Source organism: Phocoena sinus, chromosome 15 (genome assembly GCF_008692025.1).
Source record: "Phocoena sinus isolate mPhoSin1 chromosome 15, mPhoSin1.pri, whole genome shotgun sequence".
Taxonomy (NCBI): domain Eukaryota; kingdom Metazoa; phylum Chordata; class Mammalia; order Artiodactyla; family Phocoenidae; genus Phocoena; species Phocoena sinus.
The window spans coordinates 80,218,083-80,243,544 of record NC_045777.1 but is presented as its reverse complement, the minus strand read 5'-3'; the positions used below and the strand labels follow the sequence as shown (position 1 = coordinate 80,243,544).

Here is a 25,462-nt window from a genome sequence, read left to right as displayed (position 1 = left end):
CCATGGACTCCGTGGTCTAGAAATTATAAGGCATCAGTGAGAATTGGCAATCTTTACCTTTCCTCCCTTCAGCTAATCTTTTTATATATATATATATATATATATATATATACACATATATATATATTTATTTTTGGCTGCATTGGGTCTTCGTTGCTGCGCACGGGCTTTCTTTAGTTGGGGCAAGCGGGGGCTACTCTTTGTTGCGGTGCACGGGCTTCTCACTGCAGTGGCTTCTCTTGTGGAGCACGGGCTGTAGGTGCGTGGGCTTCAGTAGTTGTGGCTCGCGGGCTCTAGAGCGCAGGCTCAGTAGCTGTGGCGCACGGGCTTAGCTGCTCCGCAGCATATGGGATCTTCCCGGACCAGGACTCGAACCCGTGTCCCCTGCACTGGCAGGCGGATTCTTAACCACTGCGCCACCAGGGAAGTCCCCCTTCGGCTAATATTAAAACTCTGTGTTAAAAATGCAGGCATTGTGTCAGGTGCTAGAACTACAGAGTAAAGAGGGCAGGGAGAGTTAACAGGTGTGATATGCACACAGACATGGCTCACACGCTCTGCACACAAAAACATGTGCCACACACGTGTACATACAGCTGTCTTATATGCGTGTGTGTGTAAACGTGTTTATGAATATGGAGATAGCAATCACATTCATCCAGCGTCCTTGGAGGGGATAGTGTAGAGAAAAGTATTCACAGGCTGTCACCTGGGTTTGGCGTGCTTTTATACGAATTTGGGGGGGGGGGGTTGTTTTTTGGGGTTTTTTTTTGCGGTACGCGGGCCTCTCACTGTTGTGGCCTCTCCCGTTGCGGAGCACAGGCTCCAGACACGCAGGCTCAGTGGCCATGGCTCACGGGCCCAGCCGCTCCACGGCATGTGGGATCTTCCCGGACCGGGGCACGAACCCGTGTCCCCTGCATCAGCAGGCGGAGTCTCAACCACTGCACCACCAGGGAAGACCCCAAATTTTGGGTTTTTAATGATCCTTGAAGTTCTTCTGATCCACTGTGAAGGAGTCTTGGAGAACTCACAGTTTGAGGCTAAAGGAAACGGGTAAGGGACTGTTGGAGAAAACGTCAATTTGTAGAAGATCAAAGCACAGCAAATGAGCTGCAAAATGGGCATCGTCACGGGCGCTTTCCTGCTTGTGGGGCTCGAGGAACAGGATGGGCGTGTCCCTGCAGACTGCCCAGAGTTGGCAACGTCGCCTGACCTGCCTCAGAGGAGGGCCGTCACCTCGGTCCCTGCACACCACGGGCCCACTGGCATCATCGACACATGGGGCTTTTGTTGAATGAATCACTCTGCGGGTGCCTCCGCTGTGGAGACCGGTGGATCAGGGGTGCAGCCGAGGGACCAGTCTCGGCAGTGCCGAGAGCCCGACCAGCAAGTCTGTTTGCTCTCTGGAAGGGCAAACTAAGGAAGCTGTTGGAATCTAGGAAGAAGGCAGGAGCCACCTGAACCTTTGAAGTGCTTCATGAAGACAGAATTGTAATGGAGGCCAGGCTGGAATGTTCACGCTGCCTTCTGCCCTCGGTGAGATTCCTCCCAAAGCCGTGCATTTCTGACCCCTAACCCCCGGGAGTCCCTGGCTGCAGTGGGGGCCGTGGCCTCACTGGTCACTGTGACACTGCACATTTTGCTTCCAAAGTGTCGGGAAGAAGGGGATTTGACGCACCCTGACCAGTCAAGCGCCCTTTGAAGGGAGGCAGGAAAGCTGGCGGAAGTGAGAAACTATCTTTCGCTTGGAATCGCCCCACATCAGTGAAGACTAATTCCTTTTATGTGACATGTATTATTTTTAATTACGAAAGCCACACGTGTTTATTATATGAAATTTAGAAAATTCTAGAAGATTTTTAAAAATAGATCATCACTTATTATCCCACAACACACAGATAACTTAACATTTTGGCGTATTTCCTTCCAGTCTTTTTTCTATATGGTGCTCTCTTTTTTTTTTTTAACTTTTTACCAATGGCATCAGACTGATACTCGGTTTTCACTTCTAGTTTGTTTTTTTCCTTTTTTTACTTGCCGTGTAAATACGTCTTTCTTGTCATTACCTATTCTTCAGAAATGGGATGCGAGCTACACAATATTCCATCAGTAGGTGTACCATGAGACGGTTACCCCTTGAGTTCCCTCTCGTTTGGGAGCCTGCTTTGTCACACTGCCGTCATTGCCGCACAGGTTTAAACTAGGAAGCTTCACACTTGCCCTGTCTTTTTGTGCCTTTATATTCTGCCAGTGGCCGTGGCATCTTCCGGTGGCTTCCCTATGGTATCATCGGACGAGGGAGTTTGGGGCGCCAGAATTCACTGAGGGTCCCGTTCGCAGACTGCTGTTCGGTGATGCTAATAGATGTCCCAGCCTCCCCTGGTTGGTGGGCGGTGGAAGGTGCTGGGCCTAGAGTCGGGAGACCCTGGGTCGGATCCCAGCTCTGTCTCCGCGTGTGGCCAGCACAGCTCCCTGCCTGGGCAGCGGCAGTGTCCTCATTAGCAAAACGGGAAGATTGGACTAACCCACAGGCAGGTTTGAAGAGCCTGACCGTTTCTCGGCCTCTTGAACTTTATCACCCAGGTTCTTGCCAGAAGCTGGGATCTCCGATCCTCTCCCAGCAGGGCCTGCACAGCCACCCGCGGAGGGGCCTTCGGGGAAGGGGCTGTCCAGCATGTGGGGGTGGTGTGAGCCTCAGGGGAAGAGCCCAGGTCTCAGGGTCACTACAGGGTTCGATTCCTGGTGCTGTGAGTGCAGAAACCTCGTGCAGGGCGCTCCCTTGCCTTACTCTGGCCTTAGTTTCCTCCCGAGCAGCTGGGCGCGGCATCTGAATGCATGCCCTCGGGAAACAGGGCTGCGGCACTGCTGTCGGCTGCAAGGACCCCTGCCTGGCCCACTGGAAAAACGCTCATTCACTTCCCCCACCATCAGGTCTCTTCCGACCCTAAAGAACCCCGTCATTTTCCATGTTTGACCTGGGAGGATCAGTCTGTCTGCATCACAAGACCTCTGTCTGTATTTGCATGCGGCAGCTGTGGACTGAAGTGCACTGTTTCGTGTCACATCATCATCCTGAGACTCTGAATTTTAAAATCTTAACCAGTTACCATCCGGGTGCTGCTAACACTGGGCGTAAAACGTTCTGAGTTCAAATGATTGCAGGACCGTGAGTGCCTTAACCACGAAATAACCACCTTCAGAAATCGACGTGCCATGTGTGTGTGGGACCCACTTTCTAAAGCGAGAACAGCGTGGTCCCCTCCAGCCACACATCGGGGCAACTCTTACGTAGCAGAGACCTGACTCCACGCGTCCTGGAGAATTTGGGGGTCCCTGGGCTGGTGTAAAACAAATTAAGAGGGGTGCCCAACATCTGGGCACAGGCAAGGATGTCTAGGGCTTTTGTCCTGGGATATCGTATTAAAAAAAAAAAAAAAAACTTTTGGGAACCAGCCTTCAGAATGAGAAGTTTCCTATAGGAAAGCGCGAGGGAGCTAGATAATTGAACTCACTGATTTCCTTCACGGCTTGTTTGCCCTTTCATTCTCTTCCTGAGGCGCTGTTTGTTGAGGAATGTCTCCAATTGCCAGAAAGACAGTGGGGTGTCTCATATTTCCCCACCAGCTCTCCTTTCAGCTAGAGCCGAGCTCTGAGGCGAGCCTGCAGTATGAATTTTTAATGCAGAGCTTTATGGCATCACTCTGGCAGCCCGGCCGCATTGCTCTCCTGAGCTTTGAGATTTCATGCTCTGCTGAACGGAGCAAAGACTGGGGGCATTAACCCCCAAGTGACCACACGTGTACCCTCTGATGTCCCTCAAGGTAAACCTAAAGGAGTTGCGAGAAAAAAATTAAAACGATGTAGTGTTTGGAATGTTATCAACATAGCCTAGGCATAGAAACAGAGCATAATCTTGAAATTTCATGGGATAGCGTATATTTTTAGCTTTTCATTTATCTTTTTTAAGTTGGACTGTTTTCACTTTGATGCATTTCTGTGATCTTTCCAACCCTGGAAAAAAAGCCAGTTTGTAGGATTTACAGAACATAAAGATTATTAGATACTTCCGTTTTCCATGGAAAGCCCCAATGTAATTAGAAATTTAGAATTTGTCGTCGATAATGGAAAAAGGACCAGTTATGTAAGTGGTTAATTCTGTGTGTAGGCATATGGTTGATTGGCCCTTTCTTCTGGTAGCTTTCTGTATTTTTGAAAGTTTCCAAATTAAGGGGGAAAATTTTTAGAAAAAGTTGTCTATAAAAATGGCTTGAGTTTAAATGCGTTAGGGAAGGATGAAGCCTTCGATCAGCGGTGGTGCCAGAATAGCTCGATAACATCCAGAAGACGAGAGTCAGGGCAGAGCCCCGTGCAAAGTCAAGCCTAGGTGTTTTCAATATTTACATATGAAAAACAAAGCCATAAAAACATGAGGAGAAATTGTCGATGGATATTTTTATAATGTGGGGGTGGGGAAACCCTTTCTAAGCACCATGGCAAAGGTAGAGCTCACACAGGAAACTCACAGCCTGCTGGTGATTGATGACCGACTGGTAGATAAACTGGCAAAAATATTTGCCTTGTGTATGACAGAGAGTGTATGTGCGTGTGTGCGCGTGTGTGTGTGCAGGCACACCTCGTCTTATTGCACTTTGCTTTATTGTGCTTCAGAGATAATGCATTTTCACAAATTGAAGGTTTGTGGCAACCCTGCATTGAGCAAATCTATTGGTGCCATTTTCCAAAAGTATTTGCTTTACTTTGTGTCTCTTTGTCACACGTTGGTAATTCAGACCTCAAAATTTCAGACTTTTTCATTGTTATTTTATTTCTTACGGTGATCTGTGGCCAGCGATCTTTGATGTTACCATTGCAAAAATATTACGACTCGCTGAAGGGTCAGATGATGGTTAGCATTTTTTTAGCGTTCAAGTATTTTTTTAATGAAAATATGTACGTGTTTTAGACATAATGTTGTTGTGCATGTAACAGAGCACAGTCTAGTGTAAACATAATTTTTATTTGCACTGGGAAGCCTAAAACTTCGTGTGATTCACTTTATTGCAGTATTTACTTTATGGCGGTGGTCTGAAACCAAGCCCTCAGTATCTCCGAGGTATGCCTGTATATATAAAGAGCCCTCACAAAGCAATAAGAAAAAATTTAATACTCAAAGAGAAAGCTCTCCATTTTCTTTTTTTTTTTTTAGTTTTCTTAGAGTATAGTTGCTTTAAAATGTTGTGTTAGTTTCTACTGTACAGCAAAGAAAGCTTTGTATTTTCAAATCCAACTCCTTGCTAGACATAGGCATCTCAAACTCAAGCAAACTCATGATCCCTTCTGACTTCCCTCTAACCTGCAGGCAGCTTCCCTTCCGTTTTTTTTCCCTCCCTCGAGCATACGTGGTCTTCCTTTATTCCAGAGGCGGAAGGTCCTCCTTGTCCCTGCTGTCTAATCCATATTAATTACACTTCCTTGAGACCTTCTCATTCCTCAAGTCTTTGTCTCCACTGTCACTGCAATAACTGGGCTTTTTTCATCTCTTGGCTTCGCTCCTTCAATATCTTAACATCGGATCTCCCTGCTGCCAATTTCTCCCTGGACTAAGCCATCCTCCAAGTATCTGCTAAAAGTATCTTTCCAAAATATAAATTTGATTCTGTTGAAATGAGTCCTTAAAATCTCCACGGTTCTTTCTTGCCACCACTGAAAAAATGATGCCATAGCGCCCGAGATGCTTCATGACACAGCTCTGCCTTCGTAACCTCATTTCCTACCGATTCTGACCCCCTCTGTAGAATCGTGGGCCTTTCCCCAGCTCACCATGCTCCCACATCCCAATATATAGCTACCAGCCTTTCTTCACAAGCACATCCCTGCCCCTCCACCCCCTGTTCCTACATCCCTCTCCCTCCACGCCCCGTTCCTGCGCCCACACTTAACAGCCTCTGTGTGCCTGTGAGAGGGGGGCTCTGGTCTCTCCCGTTCCATGGGGAGAATTCAGGGGTCTCGATTTTCACTAAATCTGACTGCAATGTAGCATTTCTTTCCATTGCGAATCAAGTCAACAGACCAGAACAAGAACAGACCTGTGACTTTGCTGCAAGCGGAAATCCTAGTATTTTCACATCACATCACAGTCCTTGCAGATACCTCAAAGACTGGTTATCTCCACCGCTGCTTCAAAATGTCAGTAGTTCTTAGACCTGCCACGAGATTCGTTATATGGTGCATCAGTAAAGAAGAACGTTTGTTACGGGGACTTCCCTGGTGGTCCAGTGTCTGTAAGACTCCACGCTCCCAATGCAGGGGGCCTGGGTTCGATCCCTGGTCAGGGAACCAGATCCCACATGCGTGCCGCAACTAAGAGTTCGCATGCCACAACTAAGGAGCCCTGGAGCTGCAAAAGGAGCCTGCCTGTCACAACTAAGACCTGGTGCAACCAAATAAATAAATAAATTTTTTTTTTTTTTTTTAAAAAGAACATCTGTGGGCTTCCCTGGTGGCACAGCAGTCGAGAGTCCGCCTGCCGATGCAGGGGACACAGGTTCGTGCCCCGGTCCGGGAAGATCCCACATGCTGCGGAGCGGCTAGGCCTATGAGCCATGGCCGCTGAGCCTGCACGTCTGGAGCCTGTGCTCCGCAACGAGAGAGGCCACGACAGTGAGAGGCCCACGTACCGCAAAAAAAAAAAAACATCTGTTACTAGATCACAGACTTGGGGGTTTTCTAGTATTGTAGTAAATGCACTTCCAAATATTTACTTTCCCTAGTAAACTGATGTATTTAAAACATTATTCCAGGAAGGAGGTCCATTCTCTTCACCAGAGGGACCACGGCACCAGAAAGGTTAAGCATCCACGTCAGATTGGCAGCATCTTGAGGGTGGCAACTGGACCTTCCTAATTGTTTGCCCTGGCACTTTGCACAGTGCTTCCTACATTACACAGGCTCCTAGTAATAGTTTGTTCATGTGGTTTTCATAAAACCTACCTTTTCCGGGTATGAAATGGTTGGGGCTGAGATGGGCCTGGGTCAGATCCGCACATGCACGGAAGCAGGTGGTCCCTGCTGGCTGTGCGGGGTGAATGCTTCCTTGAGGGACCGAGGATGCCCGCTGGCCCCCCGGGGTCTGCACCTCACACACCTCGACACCCGTGTGAGGCAACGTGGGTATTTAGGTCACTGGAGGGCATACGCCATTAGCATGACATGGGCTGTGACTTTAAGTCAGCCACGGGAAAAGGGCAAGCATCAGAGAGCCTGCGGCCGGCAGTGGTAATGAACAGGAGGCGTTAAGTGTATTTTCAGTCCAAGCTAAGGAACATTTCTCCTTTCATAAAAATGGAGGCAGTGCCACCTATGTCATCGATTCAGTAAGTCTCTCCTGAGGGCCTCCTTTGCACAGGGCACTGTTCGGGCACTGGTGGGGCCGCAGTGCGTCAGGGCTCAGTCTTTGCACTTGCTTAACCCTCTCCCTGGGAGGCTCACTCACCGCCGTAACTAAATTCCATCTCCCTGGCTCTGACTCCTGTGTTCACGTTTCCAGCCCAAACCTCCCCCCTTCACCTCCAGGCTCAGCAGCTGCCCTTAGGCGTCATCTCAGCTTCACCCGGACGAAGACCAACTCCTGAGCTTTCCCATAACACCTGGCAAAGGAGCGGCCAGAGTGGTCCTCCCACATTGTAAGCTGGTCCCGTCACTGCTCTCGGATCCCTGATGGCCTCCTCCTGGCGGGCTCTGTCCTCTTTCCCACTTTATTTTTCTCCTTATGACACACCCTGTGTTTCCCGGTGTGCTGAGCTCTCTCTGCTCACCAGGCTCCAAGTTCCATGAATCGTGTTACCGTGTTCACCACTGTGTCCCCAGTGCCTAGCATAGGGCCTGCCGGGCGCTTGAAAGATGTTCCCTGGATGAATGAAAACAAAGGGCCTGCTCTCCTGGAAGCAGTCTCTGAGCAAAAAGCAGGCTGCCACATAATAATAAAAGTTGAGTTAGTGTCCAGTCCTGCCAAGAAAATTAAAGCAAGTAAAAGGAAGGGGGTGTGGCATGAAGGGGACGGGAGCGGCTGGCTGAGATGGGTGGTCAGGGAGAGTCACTTGGTTGAGAATTAAATGTCACAGCCTGTAGCAGGGGCTCTGCTCTGTACGGTGTTTAAATGGAACCCACGTGTGCTTGCTCTGCTATTTGTCTTTATTATGGGCATCTACTCAGATTATTTTAAATGAGCGGGAACCTTGGGCCCGGCCCCGACATGAGAAGGCTCGTGCTGAAACATAGAACTCCCCCAGTCCGGTCAGACGAGAAAATAGATGGTAGTTCCAGACGTCTTCTAGAAGGGCGGGGTATCGCCGGGGAAGTTCCGCACATCTGTGACCTGTGACACTGCAGCTCCAGCCCCTACTTTGGAAGCACTGGAATTCGGTAAATCGCCCCGCGTCACACAGATCAGTGACTCCTGGACTTGAGTGGATTCCTCAGAGCATTGGTCTAGAATGCTGATCCCTGGGCCGCACCCCAGGGTGTCTGACTCAGTAGGTCTGGGAGGGAACCCAGGACTCTTCGGCCCTCCACGCACGTGGGGTCTGCTGACCACACTGTGGGAAACTCCGATCCAGTTGCTCTTGTTTGATCGTTGATTTTTGGTTTAAGGAAAGAGTTGTCCAAATACGGACAAAAGGACAGCGCTCTGATGGCCCCCCTGGGACCCCTTCTCTCTGTCCCAGTGCTCAGGTGCTTACCTCTACGGGCCATCAGGTGTGTCAGTCCCAGCGTCTGATCTTCCCGTCTGACGCACCAGAATGGGAGCTCCTCGGGGGCTCATCTCTGGGATCCAAGGGTCTGGGGCTGTGCCTGGCACACAGCAAGCATCTCAATCATCCTTGAGTTGATGTGCCGGGATGTGCGGACACCTTCCCCACATCGTCTCCGGTCATTGCCTTTAGGGCTCTCACACAGCCGCTGCGTCCCACCCCTTACCCAAGAATCTAAAGAGCGAGGTTCTTGGAACATTATTTGTTAGAACGTGGCTTTTTTTTTTTTTTTAACATCTTTATTGGGGTATGATTGCTGTACAATGGTGTGTTAGTTTCTGCTTTATAACAAAGTGAATCAGTTATACATATACATATGTTCCCATATCTCCTCCCTCTTGCGTCTCCCTCCCTCCCACCCAGAACATGTCTCAAGAGCCAGCAAAGGTGAGGGTACAGATGGAAGGTACACGCTCATGGTGTGGGTGACGGCTACAGCCGGCGCGGCCACCACGCCTGTCCCCACCGCCTGCCCATCCCAGGCAGCTCTGTGAGGCTCTGCTGTGTGGTCTCCAACACACCTTTGAGGAGTCCCAGGGCCAAGTGTGAAAATACCAGATATGGGGTTTTCTGATTCATAATTCTCAGGAGGCAGCCAGGTTGCTGGTTCAAGGCTGGCAGAGTTCACTCGGTGGCCTGCGGGAGCCCCAGGGTCTGAGAAGCTCCAGAGTGATGTGAAGGGCTCGCTGGGGCAGGGCTGGGTAAAGACCACTAAAGCCCTCTGCTCTGGTCTTCTAGAATCCATCTGAGTTTTAATTGCTAGGTTAGTCTGTCTTTTATTACTCTTTAAAAAATGAATGCAGAAGCTCTTATATAGTGCTATGGAAAGATCTTTTACATATGTGATGCAGTGAAAAAAGCCAGGTTCAGAACTGTGTGTCTAGTATGCTACATCTGCTTGTGCATTCACACACACACAAAAAAAATTTGAATGTCTAGAAGGAGATCTGGGGGACAGGGAGAGAGACGCTCTTTCACTGTAACCTTTTCTGAATTTTGAATATCAGATTAAATTAGAACCTATTGGACTTCCCTGGTGGTCCAGTGGTTAGGACTCCTCGCTTCCACTGCAGGGGGCACGGGTTCCATCCCTGGTTGGTGAACTAAGATCCCGTGGCCAAAAATAAGTAAATAAGTAAATTAGAACCTATTTAGTCCCTCCAGCCCTGGAGCCATAAGGAGCCCCTCCTCTCTGTAGCTCAGAATCACCAGGATTAAACAAGAAAGCACTTTTGAACCATCTTTGTGAACGCGCGTATCTTTAAAGCAATTTGTGCTGGACTTTTAGTTAAACGTGCCTCCAGACCCCAAGAGAGGAGGTACAATGTGCAGGAACCACATCTGGGGGTGCACCTGCTTCCACCTCCCTTCCGACAGCGGCCCCTCGGGCAGGTCTCTTAACCTCTCCTGGCCTGGGTTTCCGTCCTGTAATGGCATCTGCCACCCCATGAGTTCCTAGGAGTGAATAAAGTGCTCTGTGGTCCCCTCGCCAGGGTTCAGGCCATATTAGCTGCCACTATCATTATTAATATCTGATACCCTCCAGGCTGGCTCCTGTTGGAAAGCTGGCAGTGACCACGAATGCCAAGTGCGCGTCCACTGGACCTGTCTCTGTCGTTTGCAGTTAAATAATTAGCCATCCTTGTAGCAGAAAAGAAAATCTGAGATGTGCTCTGTCACTACCTAACCAGTTCTGTGAGCAGAAACACACACGTTTGTACACATCTCGGATGCGCATGGCTCTGCACGCGTGTGTCACGTGGCTGTGCCCACTTTGCCACTGCGGCTACGTCCCACTCTGCTCACTCCCCTTTGTCCTTTCAGCCTGATATTATTTCCTACAGTTTTTTGTTTGTTTATTTGTTTGTTTTTCAATTTTTGGCTGCGTTGGGTCTTCGTTGCTGCACGCGGGCTTTCTCTAGTTGCGGCGAGCGGGGGCTACTCCTCGTTGCGGTGTGCAGGCTTCTCATTGCGGTGGCTTCTCTCATTGTGGAGCACGGGATCTAGGCACGTGGGCTTCAGTAGTTGTGGCACGTGGGCCCAGTAGTTGTGGCGCACGGGCTTAGCTGCTCCGGGGCATGTGGGATCTTCCCAGACGGGGGCTCAAACTCGTGTTCCCTGCATCGGCAGGCAGATTCTTAACCACTGCACCACCAGAGAAGTCCCTTTCCTACAGTTTTTAGCACCCCGGCTGATCTGCTGATTTGTCGCTTTGACAGCAGGATTTTGTTCTCCTCTCTCGATGAATTAGGCTTCACGTAACCATAGCACACCTGCTGATCTGCTGATCTGTCGCTTTGACGGCAGGATTTTGTTTTCCTCTCTTGATGAATTGGACTTCACGTAACCATTCTTGATTTGCCAGCATTTTGGTTTTTTCGGTTTTTCATAATGAATTTTTTGTTTAGAAAAATAATTTTTTAAGATACTTTTCAGGGGACTTCCCTGGCGGTCCAGTGCTTAAGACTCCACGCTTACCACTGCAGGAGACGCGGGTTCAGTCCCCAGTCAGGGAGCTAAGATCCTGCATGCTGTGTGGCACAGCCAAAAACTATATTTATATATTTTTCAAGAAGAGAGATCATTGGGGCAAAAGGGGTGCTGTTTCAAGGCTCCTTAGCGTGTCCTTTGCAGGGGGAAGAACCCATTTGGAACAGCTGCAGCAGGTGCTACAGGCTCTCTCCCCTCCCACAGCCCCAATTTCCAAGGTGTACCCAGAGCTCGGCCTGGCCTGGGGCGCTTACACTGCTTGTCTCAGACCTTCTGCGCCAGGTCCAGGAGATGGACTGCAGTGGGCTGCAGTGATTCCCACCGTCCCTCTGCTGTGCCACGTGGATGCTCGTCGGTGCTTAACTTGATACTCGTTAGCACAAGACTCAACATTCTCCCATCTGCGTATTTACTCTCCATGTGTTTCCTTATCACCCATGAACGTGGGTACAGTGGGAACAGGGTAGTAATTCTACATGTATTCTGTATTTTAACTACTCACTCGCATTTATCATTACTTTTACCTAGCAATTGATTTTCTTTTGAGTTTCAGTGATTTCATTGTTCAGTAGTATAAATATATGAGATAAGTCCCATCGACCTTGTTGTTAATCATTATTAATATGGTTTCAATAATAGAAAATCGGGGCTTCCCTGGTGGCGCAGTGGTTGAGAGTCCGCCTGCCGATGCAGGGGACACGGGTCCGTGCCCTGGTCCGGGAAGATCCCACATGCCGCGGAGCGGCTGGGCCCGTGAGCCATGGCCGCTGAGCCTGCGCGTCCGGGGCCTATGCTCCGCAACGGGAGAGGCCACAGCAGTGAGAGGCCCGCGTACCGCCAAAAAAAAAAAAATTAAAAAAAATAATAATAATAAATGGTCTTTCCTTCCCAATCCATTTTCTTATGCTTTTTTTATGATTTATTGTATCTTTAACCTGGAATTTTTTATAGTATGTGAGGTTAAGGTATGTGTCTGTCTATTATTCTTCATACTAATTCTCAGTTTGCCCAATAATGTTGATGATTCCTTCCTTCAGTATTTAACTTTGGACAAATCAGATGTAAGTAATTACATGTGTCTCTGGATTTCTGTCTGAAATTTCATTCCATTGATCTGACTTTTCATTCTCGTTAAGTACCAAACTGTTTTAATAATGTTTCTTTGTTTTCTAGCTTAATACCTACAATTAGTTTACTGTTATTGGGGTCGCCTAATTCTTCTATATGCATCTTGTCATTTTACCAAGTTTTATAAATCAACTTGGGAGCTAAACTTACATTTATTTATCTTTAACGCAGCCGCAAATAGTAAATGTCATCGTTAGCTTTCTTTGCCACTAGCATTTTGTAATTTGATTTTATATAGATGGAATTTATACCATGTTGTCTTAATTCCCACATGTTTAATATTTGTATCCCTGTTGTAGATGAGATAGTCTTTCATTTCATTTTCTAGATATTTATTACTGGTACATAGGAGCTTAGTGTTTTGTCTTTACCAAAAAACGTGGGACTCTGCTGAATTCTTGGGTCATCTGTGCCCATTTGCTCAAGTGAATCCCTTGGATTTGGTGAGCATGTGACCATAGTACCTACAAGTCGTGAATTTTTGTGCTTTTGTGACAGCCAGGATATCTGATCTTCATCTTTCATTCCTGGGCATCTCTCTTATTTGTCTGTGGAGAGCAGTGGAGGCTCTTGGTTTAAGTGTCTGTCCTATGTGAGACCCAGCACTCTTGTGATCCCCGTTTAAATTCAGATGTGACCTGGGTTTCGGGTTCCATGTGACTGGAACCCCTTACCTACATCCTATGGTGTAGTTCGTTTTCCAGTAGGATGATACTTCTATATATTGCATTTCTTTCCATTTTTATATTATGTATTTTATAGATTTTCTCGCCTTGTGACTTAAGACAAGTTCCAGCTTGTGGTGTTTTATTGTCTACTGTGCCTCTTAGTATGACTTCTTTCTCTGTAATGTTTTTTTGCTACATATAACCTTGGTTAGTGTGGCTTTAAAACCTTACCGTAGCCTTTTGGAAAAATCTAGTTAATCATTTCCTCTTTACTTGAAGTGTGTTTCTCCAACATTTTGTTAGGTTTAGGATTTTCTTCAAATACGTATTTTATTTTTATAGGTGAGTTTGGCCTAGTTACATTTACCAGTATCACTCTTCTCTTAACATTTTTCTTTATTCTTAATCCTCTTTTTTTTTTTTTCTAATTCACAGCATCTCTGTCATAAACTTTCTGATCTATTTAAGGAAGATGGACCACAGAGCTTAACTGACTCTCTGAATGTCCGGAACCTTCCAGTCCAGCCCTGCTCCAGGTCCCCTCTTTTTACTGAAATTGAGTGTCAGATGCAGGACGATTGAGCCCTTCTGAAACCTTCTAAAATCCATACATTTATTTTAAAGTCTCTTACCGTACTGTACCCTTATTGCATTATATGTCAAGCACAGCAGCGAGTTACATTTCACTACATTAACCTCACCACCTCCCTCTGCAGTGAGACACAATCCTTTATAGAATACTCTGAACCTACACATTCCTGCTGGTGAATTCCTTAAAGTTATTTGGATTTTCCAAGAATCTTCTGTTGCCTTCACAGAGCAGCTACTGCTTAGCAGGATTGTCAACTATTCTGATAAGCATCGTTTATCCCCTGGCATACAGTAAATACTTTGCACAAACTTGAGGCTTGCCAGGCAGACCCCAAAGCACAAACAGAGATTCGTTCTTATCATCGCATTGTTTGACTTTTCCTAAACTCAGAAATATACCACCTGGGTCCTTCCATAAGGATTAAAGCCAGGGAGCGGCCTACCTCGTCATTTGGAAAGTGACTGGATCCGATTTCCTGCCCAGAATCCCAGCGGCATTGTACCTCAGTGGTCACGAGCACAGCTAGCTGAGCTGTAAGACAGTTATTTGCGGACTGTGTCTTCCCGACCGAGGGTCCTCGGGGTTCTATCCACTGAAGTTTCCAACCAACCATGAATGTATGGAAGAGGGTTTGACTGGTCCAGTAAGAATCCTTCCAAAATGAGTTCTCTAATAAAACCAGGAAGGTTGTTTGTTTGTTTAACTTGAAATTTTCATCACACCTACGTCCAAAAAGTATTCCAGGTACCTTTAATACAAGACACAGAATCAATGAGGCTGTCAGAGCAAAACCTGGGAGTTCGGGCTTAGAGTTCCACAGGGAAGATATTTCTTTAAGGCTTGGATTTGAATTAGAAGCTCAACGACTCAATAACCTGATGTGACTAAGACATTCCCCGCATAGGATTTTCAGAGTTCAGTGTTCCTGTGACGCCCTGATGTACTGTTTGCTTGGCAACGAGGGAAAACTTTATGTTGCAGTTAACCTTGCTATTTTTTTCCCTATGTCTAAGTATTGTGAACTTCCTTTGTGGTATTTTAGTGATTAGACAGGATGGAGGGTGTTCTTAGAGATTCATGGCCAAATCCGATGATGTCAGACCAAAGGGAAGGGACGGTCTTTGTGGGGCCAGCAAGTCTGGCCCCGTCTGAATTGTTTGTCTAACACTTCACAAGTAGAAGAGGAACCGCTGAATTATTCATTCTCAAGTTGCCCTAAAAAAGGCACTTATGCTGCCGAAATGCAGACTTTCGGTGCCAATGAGAGGAAGAGGAAGGATGCCGTCTTTCCTCGGGATGCGCTGCTGCCTTTGGCCGCCTGGTTCTCCAGTTTCACTTCCCAGCCCTGCGGGGGGAAGGAGACAAACCACCAGCTGCCTTAAGGGCAGGGCGGTTAAGGGGCAGGGGCTGTGGACAGATGCTGCGAGGGCCTCCGAAGCTCAGCTCAGGTGAGCTGAGCACTGAATTGACCGGGGAAAGACCAGGTGGAGGGGAGGCTCTGGAAGCAGCTTTGAAGGGCCAGCAGGAGATGTGTAGTCAGAAGGCCCCGGGGTGCAGGTGTGATCAGAGAACAGCCCGAGCCTCTAGATGGGCCCAGGAAGGCCCAGGAAGTCATCTCGGCCTTAGGCTTGGAGGGGAAGGGACCAGACTGTAATAACTAGAATGCAGTTGGAGAGCTTTTCTTATTCTTAGTTTTAGCTTCTCTGCCACCCAACCTTAACAGTCCCTATCAAGTAGTACTTAGGGGAGAAAGGGGGTAATTAGAATCCCTCACATTCGGGCGTAAAAGCAGCGTTCTTAACCTAGACCGCTACTCGCTGCAACCTTGAGCTCCTTGGTCACCACTCGGCCCCGGCCTCAGTTTCCCCACCTATGAAATCCGAGCAGTGTCCACCTGTGGTGGTGGCACGTCCCCTGTCCCACGGGAGGCGTTAAGAGCAGCAGGTTCGATGCCCAGGATCAGAGGCACCTGTCGGCCAGAGGCAGGGCGCTTACAGGTTAAGTCGACAGGGAAAGGGAAACGGAATCTGAAAGGCAGTTTTGAAAGAGCAGAAGCTCAAATGGGGCAGGCAGTTCTCCAGCTGCCAGAAAGACATGCTGACAAACTTTACACTAAATATGTGAAGGAGAGCTTGAAAAGTACGTGTAGGTGGCGCACCAGCAGCCCTTCCGAAACATTTCGTCAAAATCTGGAGGAAAGAAGCAGCAACCTGGGTCCACAGCCCTGCTGGCCACGTCCTGTGCCCAAGACTCCCAAAACCATCAGCCAGCTCCTGGGGTCCGGGCGCTCAGGGTGGCAGCCTCGGTTCCCTCCAGAGCCCTCATGGAAGCAGCTCCTCCTGAGAGCCCCTTTCGCAGTGGGATGAAGGGTGGACTCGGCTGTCCCCTCCAGGATCCACATTTTCTGTATCAAAGAAGAGTATCCGTGGATGATTTTTCAATCACGTTCTCTTTGCAGAGATGGGCTTTTCGTGCCTGTTGTTTTTCCTCCCCTTTAATGAATACACTGAGATTCTGAGAGGTTAGCTGACTTGACTAAGATTAGCAAAGTACTCCTAATCGCTGTTCTTTCCAAGGGGGCCCTCTGCAGCCTCCTCCCAGGCACAGGCCTGCCTGTCACCTCATTTCTGTGCAAACGGTGGTCCACGTCATACATACCGACTTTACAGTTGACAAGCGCTGATGGAGAGACACAAAACTGTGATGGTCTATGCTTTTTTATCACCTTATACTTTTGTTTGTTTGTTTACTTTTCATTATGTTAAATTTCCAACAGACAGTAGAGGACGGAGCCCCTAGGTGCCTACTGGGCGATCCCAGTCATCCCATTCCTGGCCTGCCTGTCCCCACCCCTACCCCCATTTTATCTTGAGGCTTCTTCAAGAATCCTTTCCTTTCACCTCTAAATGGTTTAGCGTGTAGAGCCTCACATTAAGGACTCTTTAATATAGCCACCATACTATTATCACATTAAAAAAATGATTTCTTAATGTCATCAATACAGAAATTTCACATTACCCCTAAGCATCATAAATGGGACTTTTTTCATTGTTTGGAGTCAGGATCCAAATAAGCCCCACACATTGCGATTGGTTGGTATATCTTTAAGTCTCATTCATCTTACAGATCTCCCTCCGTCTCTTTTTCTTTTCCTTTCAATCTGTTTGTAAAAGAAACCAGCTCACTTGTCCTGGAGAGTTTCCCACAGTCTAGATCTTGCCCTTGGCATCCCCAGATGTAGTTTAGCTTATTCCTCTGTCTTCTCATTCCTGCGAGTTTGTGGTTGAACCTAGAGGTCTGATCAGATTGAGGCTGGAGATTGGGGGCAGAAGCGACTTCCTAGGTGGTTTTGATTATCACCTAATGGTCTTGGGTGTTGAAAATTAGCTCTGACCAGAAGAGAAAGATCCTGATTTTCATGCACGACAATAATAATGAATATGTGTGTGGGTTTACGAAGTTTGCTCTTTTTTTTACTCTCCATCAGTACTCTTATTTTAGCCTCGTGCCAGTTTCTTTGAGAAAGGCCACATTATTCCTCCCGTACAGATAGCTGTCGCGCGCTCCGATCTGCCCAAGGTCAAAGGACCAGAAGGCAGTGGGGGAGAGTCCGGCCCGTTTGCGGTGCCAGCCACACTCTGGTGGCTCTAGCCCTTGGTTTCCCTGATTTTACCTCCAGTCACTCCATCCTACTTAGGACCTCATGGCACTTGATTTAAGGGAAGAGAAGGATTTTCACATCCAGCCTGCTCCCCATTGCTTTTAGAGCGACGGTTTTAGAGAATGTTAGAGAAATGGCGAAAAGCATCGAAGAGGAATCCAGACGCTTATCCCAAGAGGCTTGCATGATCTCGGAAGCAGCAGCTTGTAAACTAACTCTCCGGCCACAGCCGTCCTGGGTCCCTGCCCGGAGAGGACTGAAGCCTGAGTGATGGTCACGGGCTGTTTCTGATCACACCAGGGTCGTACTTCAGGGAGTGGCCAGCCTGCTGGAGCTGCCCTGTTGGTTTGGCACAGGTGGGAAATTTGCCCCATGTGGGCAGTAGCAGACCACTTCGTTGGTCAGCTAGAGACTCAGATTAAACCAAAGTAGGATTTTATTTAAATTATTTCATGTAAACAAGTCAGTTAGATAGTGGGGCGAGAAGGGAAATTTTCTTCCCATTCGGGGTTGATGAGGCTTAACAAACATTGATTTTAACTGTTACTTGTATCATTTACATTTAAATATGATGGTCATAAAAAGGAATAAATTGTGGTTAATTTCTGAGCAGGCAGAGGTGACCTTCCGGCCATTTAACTGTCTCTCGATACAGTTTCACTTCCAAGAAGAGTAGAAACCACTGTTTTCAGAGGGTTTGACGTAGCAGTCAAGCTCTACAACCGTCTCTGCCTAGACCTCGATTTGATCAGAGAGGGAAGGTCGGCTCTTGGGTGACACATTGGATCAGGGGCTTGGAAGGATGCCAGGTTAGCTTCACCCCCCCAAGCAGAGGTGGCTTCACGTGGGTGGAAAATGAGAGGACGAATCATACAGCTGGAGGTTGTCAAGAAAACCCTTCCACAAATGATGCTTTCTCCTCCTGCCTCCCCGGCCAACCTGTGTTGAGTCCGATTTGCACCCAGCTCCGTGGGCACGGGGAGGATCGGGGAGCTAGGCCGATGGCCCTGCCCTCCAGGAGCTCACAGTCCCATGGACCTGGGTCTATATATACTTTTTCTTCCAGGGAGAGTGTTGCCTCTTTTTCAAGGGCTACAAAAAGTGGTAAGAAAAGCGAATTATTTTTCTTCTGCCAAAACAGCTTACAGACTCTTTTCTTGAAAGTCATATTTACAATTTGGCAAAAGAGCCCTATACTTTCTGCTCTTTAAGATACCAGCCAGGGACTTCCCTGGTGACGCAGTGGTTAAGAATCTGCCTGCCAATGCAGGGGACACAGGTTCGAGCCCTGGTCCGGGAAGATTCCACATACCACGGAGCAACTAAGCCCCTGCGTCACAACTACTGATCCTGCACTCTAGAGCCTCAACTATTGAGCCTGTGCTCTAGAGCCTGCGAGCCACAACTACTAAAGCCCGCATGCCTAGGGCCCGTGCTCCACAACAAGAGAAGCCACCGCAATGAGAGGCTCCCGCACCACAACAAAGAGTAGCCCCCGCTCGCCGCAACTAGAGAAAACCCATGCGCAGCAACAAAGATCCAACGCAGCCAAAAATAAATAAAATAAATTTATAAAATACCAGCCAGTGAGTTGTTGCCTGTCACATGCCGGGTGGACTTGAGGAAGCAAAGGCGTCGCAGGTCTGCATCGTTCATCAGCCAGGATTTAGGGAGCGCCTGCTGTGTTCTCTGGGATCATAGCCGTGAATAAACACGTCATCAATACCTGAACAAGATACTCAGAGGCAGGAATAAGGGCAGTAAAAATAAATGAGCAGGGCTTCCCTGGTGGCGCAGTGGTTGAGAGTCTGCCTGCCGATGCAGGGGACACGGGTTCTTGCCCCGGTCCGGGAAGATCCCACGTGCCGCGGAGCGGCTGGGCCCGTGAGCCACGGCCGCTGAGCCTGCGCGTCCGGAGCCTGTGCTCCGCAACGGGAGAGGCCACAACAGTGAGAGGCCTGCGTACCACAAAAAATATATAAATAAATAAATGAGCGGACCACGCGGGGCAGGGCTGCCGGGAGACCCTCAGAGGACGACGGCCCCTGGAGCTGAGGACCGGATGTAGACAGCAGCCCGCCATGGGGATCTCAGCAGAGGGGATAGACGTGCGGGCAAGTGTGGTGGCTTCAAGGAACAGAATAAGACTGAAGAACGCATAAGGGTGTGTGCTGATTGAGCCACCAGAGGAGATATGCACAGAATGTGTGTCACTAACAGAGGGTGAAGGCTCAACCCCAGCTCAGCAGCTCTGAAGAAGCAATTCTGCACTTAGGCCTCTTTGTCTGAAAGACTGGAGGGTTGGAAAAGTGGGAAACGAAGCTGGAAGAGGAGTGAGGTGTTGATGGGAGGTAGTTCTCTAGTGGGTTCTACTCCCTGCAGGGATCCTGGCCCAGAAGACACTTTGGGTCTAACCAGCAGGGAGGGGGCCAAGGAACAGCTCACGGAGCCCACCGCGCCATCGAGGGCAGACTGGCTGTGAGCCCTGCCCCAGGAGAGAGCAGGACAGTCAAGTGCAGGCAGAGGAGGCCGCAGACCGGGAGGGGAGGTGGGGGCCCAGGCACCGCGGGCCTGGGGACGACGGCGGGAGGTGGCCGAGGGGAGCCAGGCCTGGGTGCAGACTCCGTGGGGCTCGCCTCGCCTGCCAGGCGACGTGTTGAGACCATACAGGTGGGATGTGGGTTCAGGTTTTATAGAGTAACGGCATCCAGTCTGTGACAGCGTCACTCTGTCTATGGAAAGAAGGAAATGCCTTCCAAGTTTTTCGTGTGACTAGCTGACAGAGAGGAGACCAAAGAAACGAGAGGCCGGTCTCATCTATCAATACTTATGGGGAAAAAGTGCTCAACAAAATACTAGCAGATAGAACTCAGGAGCACGTTAAATGCATAATACCCACGACCAAACGGAAGCAGGTGACTGTCAGTATAATTTGCCTTTTCAGCGAGTCAGAGGAGGAAAACCAGCTAATTAGCTCCATAAATGCTTAAAAGGTACTTAATCAAATCAATGTCCGCCTTCTATTAAAAAGCCTCAATAACATAGGAACAGTTGGCTGTCACATTAACAAAATACAAACATACGTATCTAAAGTCCAAAATGAGCAAGATGCTTGACGGTGAACCATTGGAGGCATTGCCCGTGACGTCGGACAACGGGCAGGGTTTCCGCTGTCACCCTCGCTGTGTGACAGGGCTCTGCATGGCTTCTGCCATCACGAGAGAAAGAAATAGGAGGCATAGAAGGGGCAGAAAGAGGCTGCCCTGTCATGATGGGCGGGGAGGGGGCGGGGGGCTCGACGCCATGGAAACACAAGATTGAAGGGCCCCCACAGCGTTGTGGTCTGGTGTTCTCTACCCAGCAAACTCGTCCTCCAGGATGCAGACCAGATGTCCACTTCTCCAAGAGGCTCTCTCCTCCTGTTTGCAAAGCCCGCTGTCCCTTCGTCTGGGCTGTCACTGGACCAAAGTTCCTTGGGCGCCTTCACCTCCCTGCGCCCACCCTGAGCAGGCAGTTACAGGGTCTCGTGTCTTTGAGCTCCTGGGATGTGCATCCTCTGTCCCGTGTGCTCTCGATAGGGCGAATGCCATTGCCCAGTGCACTGCCAACCTGGCACCTGGGAGCTCGGACCCCGCCCCCCATCAAGGGGATTCCAGTCCCATAGCCAAGAGACCTTCCTCACCCCTGGTCCTCTGCCTCCTTCTCTTCGTTTTCCCACCTGCTCTTTCTGCACGCCGTCCAGTGAGCCCTGCTTCTGGGGCTCAGAGTCCCACCTGGAAAGTGACCCGCCTTCCTGACGGCCCAGGCGTCAGACGCAGCATCCGGTGGTGGGGGGGGGGGGGGGAGCATTTGCTTTACCAAACATACTGAAATTGTTTGTTTGTTTTTAAAGCAGGGAGAATTAATCTTTAGATATTCTTCCTTTTTTGGCCGTGCCTCGCAGCTTGCGGGATCTTAGTTCCCCGACCCGGGATCGAACCCGGTGCCCCCTGCAGTGGAAGCGTGGAGTCCTAACCACTGGACCACCAGGGAATTCCACATATTTCTTCTTTTGATACCTAAGAACTTTACAATCTAGTACTGAGACTACTGGCTCTTGACCTGGGTCCAAGAAGGTACACTGACCTTTGAAGGTCGCCCTGGACGCTTTTTCAACTGCCTTGTAGACGTACTTTGTTTTAACAGCTCCCGATGTCGTAAGATTGTTTGGGGTTGAAATATGCCCCACCCTTGCCCTGGTGCCATCCCTCAGCACTCGGGAGGCTAGTGTGAAAGGAAATACAGGGTTTCCATCGCGGATACGATTTCCCGGCCGCTGGCCTTGGCCGTGTCCTTTTAAAAAAGTTCCTCATAAAAATCACATGCCAGCCCAGAGAATACCCTGGAATGATCTGTGGGGAACCGACCGAATGAACTGCATATTCCAGCCCAGGCCAAAATGATCCGCGGTTTGAAGCCAGAGCAGAGCGTACTGCGTACTGCGGCACAGGTTAATAGATCAGTGAAAACTGTTCTGTCAGCTCATAAAGGGGTGAGAGAACTAAGTCTTTATGATAAATAGTTCTGCTGAGCAAACAATACCTGTGCTTATTACGGACTTTGGAAAATAAATGATTTAGACTAATGTCAGGCTCCGGATCCTGACGTGGTAGTTGAGCCTGCGAAATGAAAAGAATGAAAAACCCCTCGGAGTCTTGTTGACGATCCTGCTGTGAAAGCACGCGCCGTTTAACTCATCGCTGTACTTTTCAGATAACGTTTAGAGTCGGCCGTATTAACCTCTGCGCGCTTTCATGTTACTTATTGGGGGCAGCCGTCTGGTAGGAGTCGTGCTGCTGAGGGGCGGGTGCGAGCAGCAGTTTGGCGAGACGTGGGTCGTACAGGCCCGGTGGCAGACGGGTTCTAAAATGCAGCCAGCACCGGCGGGTCGGCCCGTCTCCAGAAGCCCTGATCACATTTCAGTACCCAGCCAGTTGTATTTTTCTCTCACCTTTTAAAAAGCGTGCCCCTTGGGAGAGTGAATCACGAACCTACAGACTTCTAAAAGGATCATCTGAACTTTTCCTCACCCACTGCATCCCTGCTTCCTTCCACTGCCTCCTTCCGGGGCTTCTGGTCCCATCCGTGAAGGGGAGCTGCAGCCCCTCTGGGCCCCGCCGTCGCCAGGGTACCTGGTTTTGAACTGCCCGACTCTGTAACAGCAGGGCTCAGTGTGGGCATCATCGGCTGAAAGCTCTGGAAATACGAGACTTGCTCTCGTGATGAAAGGTAAGGGCCGCACTCGTTATCACATTCAGTATTTTGGTCAGCTTAGCAGTTGCTTAGTAACCAAAGTTAAACTGATGAGAAGATGGAAAAACTTGAAACTCATTTCCAGGGATTGCCTCAGACTGCCAAGAAGACACCTTCCTGTTTAAATGTGACTAATTTTTAATAAGTGACGTGACATCTTTTGGAGATGATACATTGTTTTCTGGATGTTAAGCATCGTTATGACCATCCAAAACCATTCACCTGAGGAGGCGCTCAAGCCCACCCAGGCCCCCTAAACCTGGCCAGATCTGGATGCCACTTCGCAGACCCGGCAGGTCCCAGCTTTGCCAATCTAGCCTCTAGGTGAAGCCAGACCCCTGGGAATAATCCCTCTCTTTTTTAGCCCAGGCCTGTGTCTGACCTTGTCCTGGCCCCATGGCCAATGGCAGTGGCCAGGCAAGGAGTGAGGAGTGGATAAAAACAGGGGAGGGTGGGCCCCCAGGCAGCCACATCTCTACCCCTTATCTCCAGAGCAGAGGTTGGGGAGTTGTACCGGGGGGATCCCCTGCTCCTAATGCTGAGAACTGAAGGTGAAGCTCTGGCCATAGGATTTTTCTGGTGGAGGGGAGCTGTCAGTGTTTACTCCGGGGGCCTGGGGTCATCCCCTGCCTCTCGTTCTTCACTCAGCAGAAGACATTGAACACTGCTGTGTGCCTTCAATTCATCCTGAGAGACACACAGTGGGGCTGCCTCTCTGTCCTCCCTCCTCCCCCCATATACACTGCCAAGAAGAGTAGCTGGTACCCCCCGGGGAAAACAGCAAGGCCCCAGAGGAGAACACCCCTCTCTGGAAGACAGACCCCCAAACCCATCAGTGTATGTGATCTGAAGACAGACAGATGGGCCCCACGTACAAAATAAGCATCACTCGAGGAAACATAAAGCAAAACCAAGGAATAATTGTAATAACGAACGGAGTGGGAATGACAGGTATCAAGAACAGAATAACTAAACTAAGGAAGCAGAGAGAAGAGCTAGATCACAGGTTGAGCACAGCTACAGGGGGGTCAAGTTGAAGAACCGCCCAGAAGGAGCAGGAAAGGATCAGGACATAGCAAATGTAAGGAAAAGTTGGACGACGTGGAGGACGGAAGTAGACGGGCCAACAGTAGCCAGATAGTAGGAGACCCAAACCAAGCAGAAGAAACATCTGAATGACGAAGATAAATTAGCCAGAATTAAAGACGAAAGGGCTCATGAAGGACCCAACAGGAGAGATTCGGAAAACCCTCCCTGAGACCCCATGCTTGGGATCTCCGCTCCCCCAGCCCAGGCCGTTCCCCTGGCCACCAGCTCCCTGACGTGCGCCAGAGAGAAGGAAGATGGGGCACCTGGAGGTCTCGTTTCAGGTGTTCAGCAGCCAAGAGGGGGGGCTTCTGTCCCCCTCTGTAAACGCGGCACCGGTGGGCTGTGCAGGAGCCACGTCTGCCTGCGCCTTTCCCATGGCCCCTGCCGGGGCCAGGGAGCTTGTAGGTGTCGGAAAACATTCACGGACCGAGGGAGAGAGTGCTCGGATGACGCCAGCAGCCGGCGGGCTGGGCGGGTGGCCGTGTAGATCTGGACTTTGTAAATACATAGTGCATAACTGTTTGATTAAAGTTCAAAACTTCACTTAAAAGTTGTGACTTGCCTTAAAAGAGAAGTTTGTTAACTTGATTGCCTCTCACACGCAATGAGATTTGCACTCCATCAGCAGGTTGTCAAGAAAGCTTTCTGTCCCGGCCGCCGTCAGGTCCACTTTTCTGTCACTTGAGGACCAAACACTTTCAGTGATGGTTTTACCCTCTGGAGTCAAGGCAGTTTCTCTCTGAGATCTTGGAGGTTTCTGTTTGCCATGGTGCATTAAGACGTTTTGTCATTGAAGCCGCCCCCGGCCCCCAGCATTTCTCTGCGGGGGCCCAGTTTGGGTGTTTGTCTTAGAGACACTGCTTCACGAAGTTGTCCTAAAAAGAGCTTCGTTTAACTAGGCCATTGGATGAGTTGTTTCGGACTTTTCCCGGACGAGTCTGCGAGCAGGATACTATTTCAAACAGATACGACGATCGGTGAACCTGATCACAAGGCATCTGTTACCCCGTGTGGGCTGCTGGGAGTTGATGCGATGGCCTTGAATCCCAGGGCGCCGTGAAGGCTGGAAAAGCCTCGGGGCCAGAGGAGAGAACACACGATGCAGCAAATGGCAAAACCGGACCGGCCAGGGCCTGGGTAGTTTGTCCCACTCTCTATATTAAGGGTGGATGGCCAAGACCAGAGAAGTAGGTTTGGGGGGGCAGAAGAACCCTGGAGTTGGCCCGTCCGAGTGCCCCAACCTGTCCCAGGGAGTAGACTGGCCCACTGGCCCGTTGGTCGCAGGACAGGCCACATTCAGGACCCTGGCCTCCAGCTTGATGCCAGGCCCTGTGCCGGCAGGGGTGAGGGTGAAAGAGACGCACCCTGGCAGGGAGGGAGAGCTGTGCTACCTCCTGAGATGGAGCCCCTGGCAGGGTTGGAGGAGGGCTGGGGGGTGGGGGTGGAAGTAGGGGATGAGGTTCCCAGGAGTGGAGGGTGACGGGGCAGACGGCACACGTCCAGGCTATGTAGGGCCCGCCACGTGGTGGGAGCTGCCTGAGCACAGGGCCGCGGGGGTGGGAGGGGGGCAGGAGCCTCGGCCCAGAAGGGCAGCCATTGGGATTCAGCAGGCAGAGAGGCCGGCGGGGAGGGGTGGAGCTCAGTCCCGCAGGCGGCAGAGCCAGCTCAGGTCCCCGTGGGGTGGGGAATGAGGGGGCGCACACGCCCACTGCTGGTCTGCAGCTGTAAC

At 49.7% G+C, this 25,462-nt stretch overlaps 1 protein-coding gene across 11 annotated transcripts in view; it reads left to right on the top strand.

Annotated features, from left to right (window-relative positions):
• The window catches only part of CUX1 (cut like homeobox 1), a 375,593-nt gene that overhangs the window by 248,426 nt on the left and 101,705 nt on the right, over positions 1-25,462 (top strand). The gene's annotated exons all lie outside the window — the stretch shown is intronic.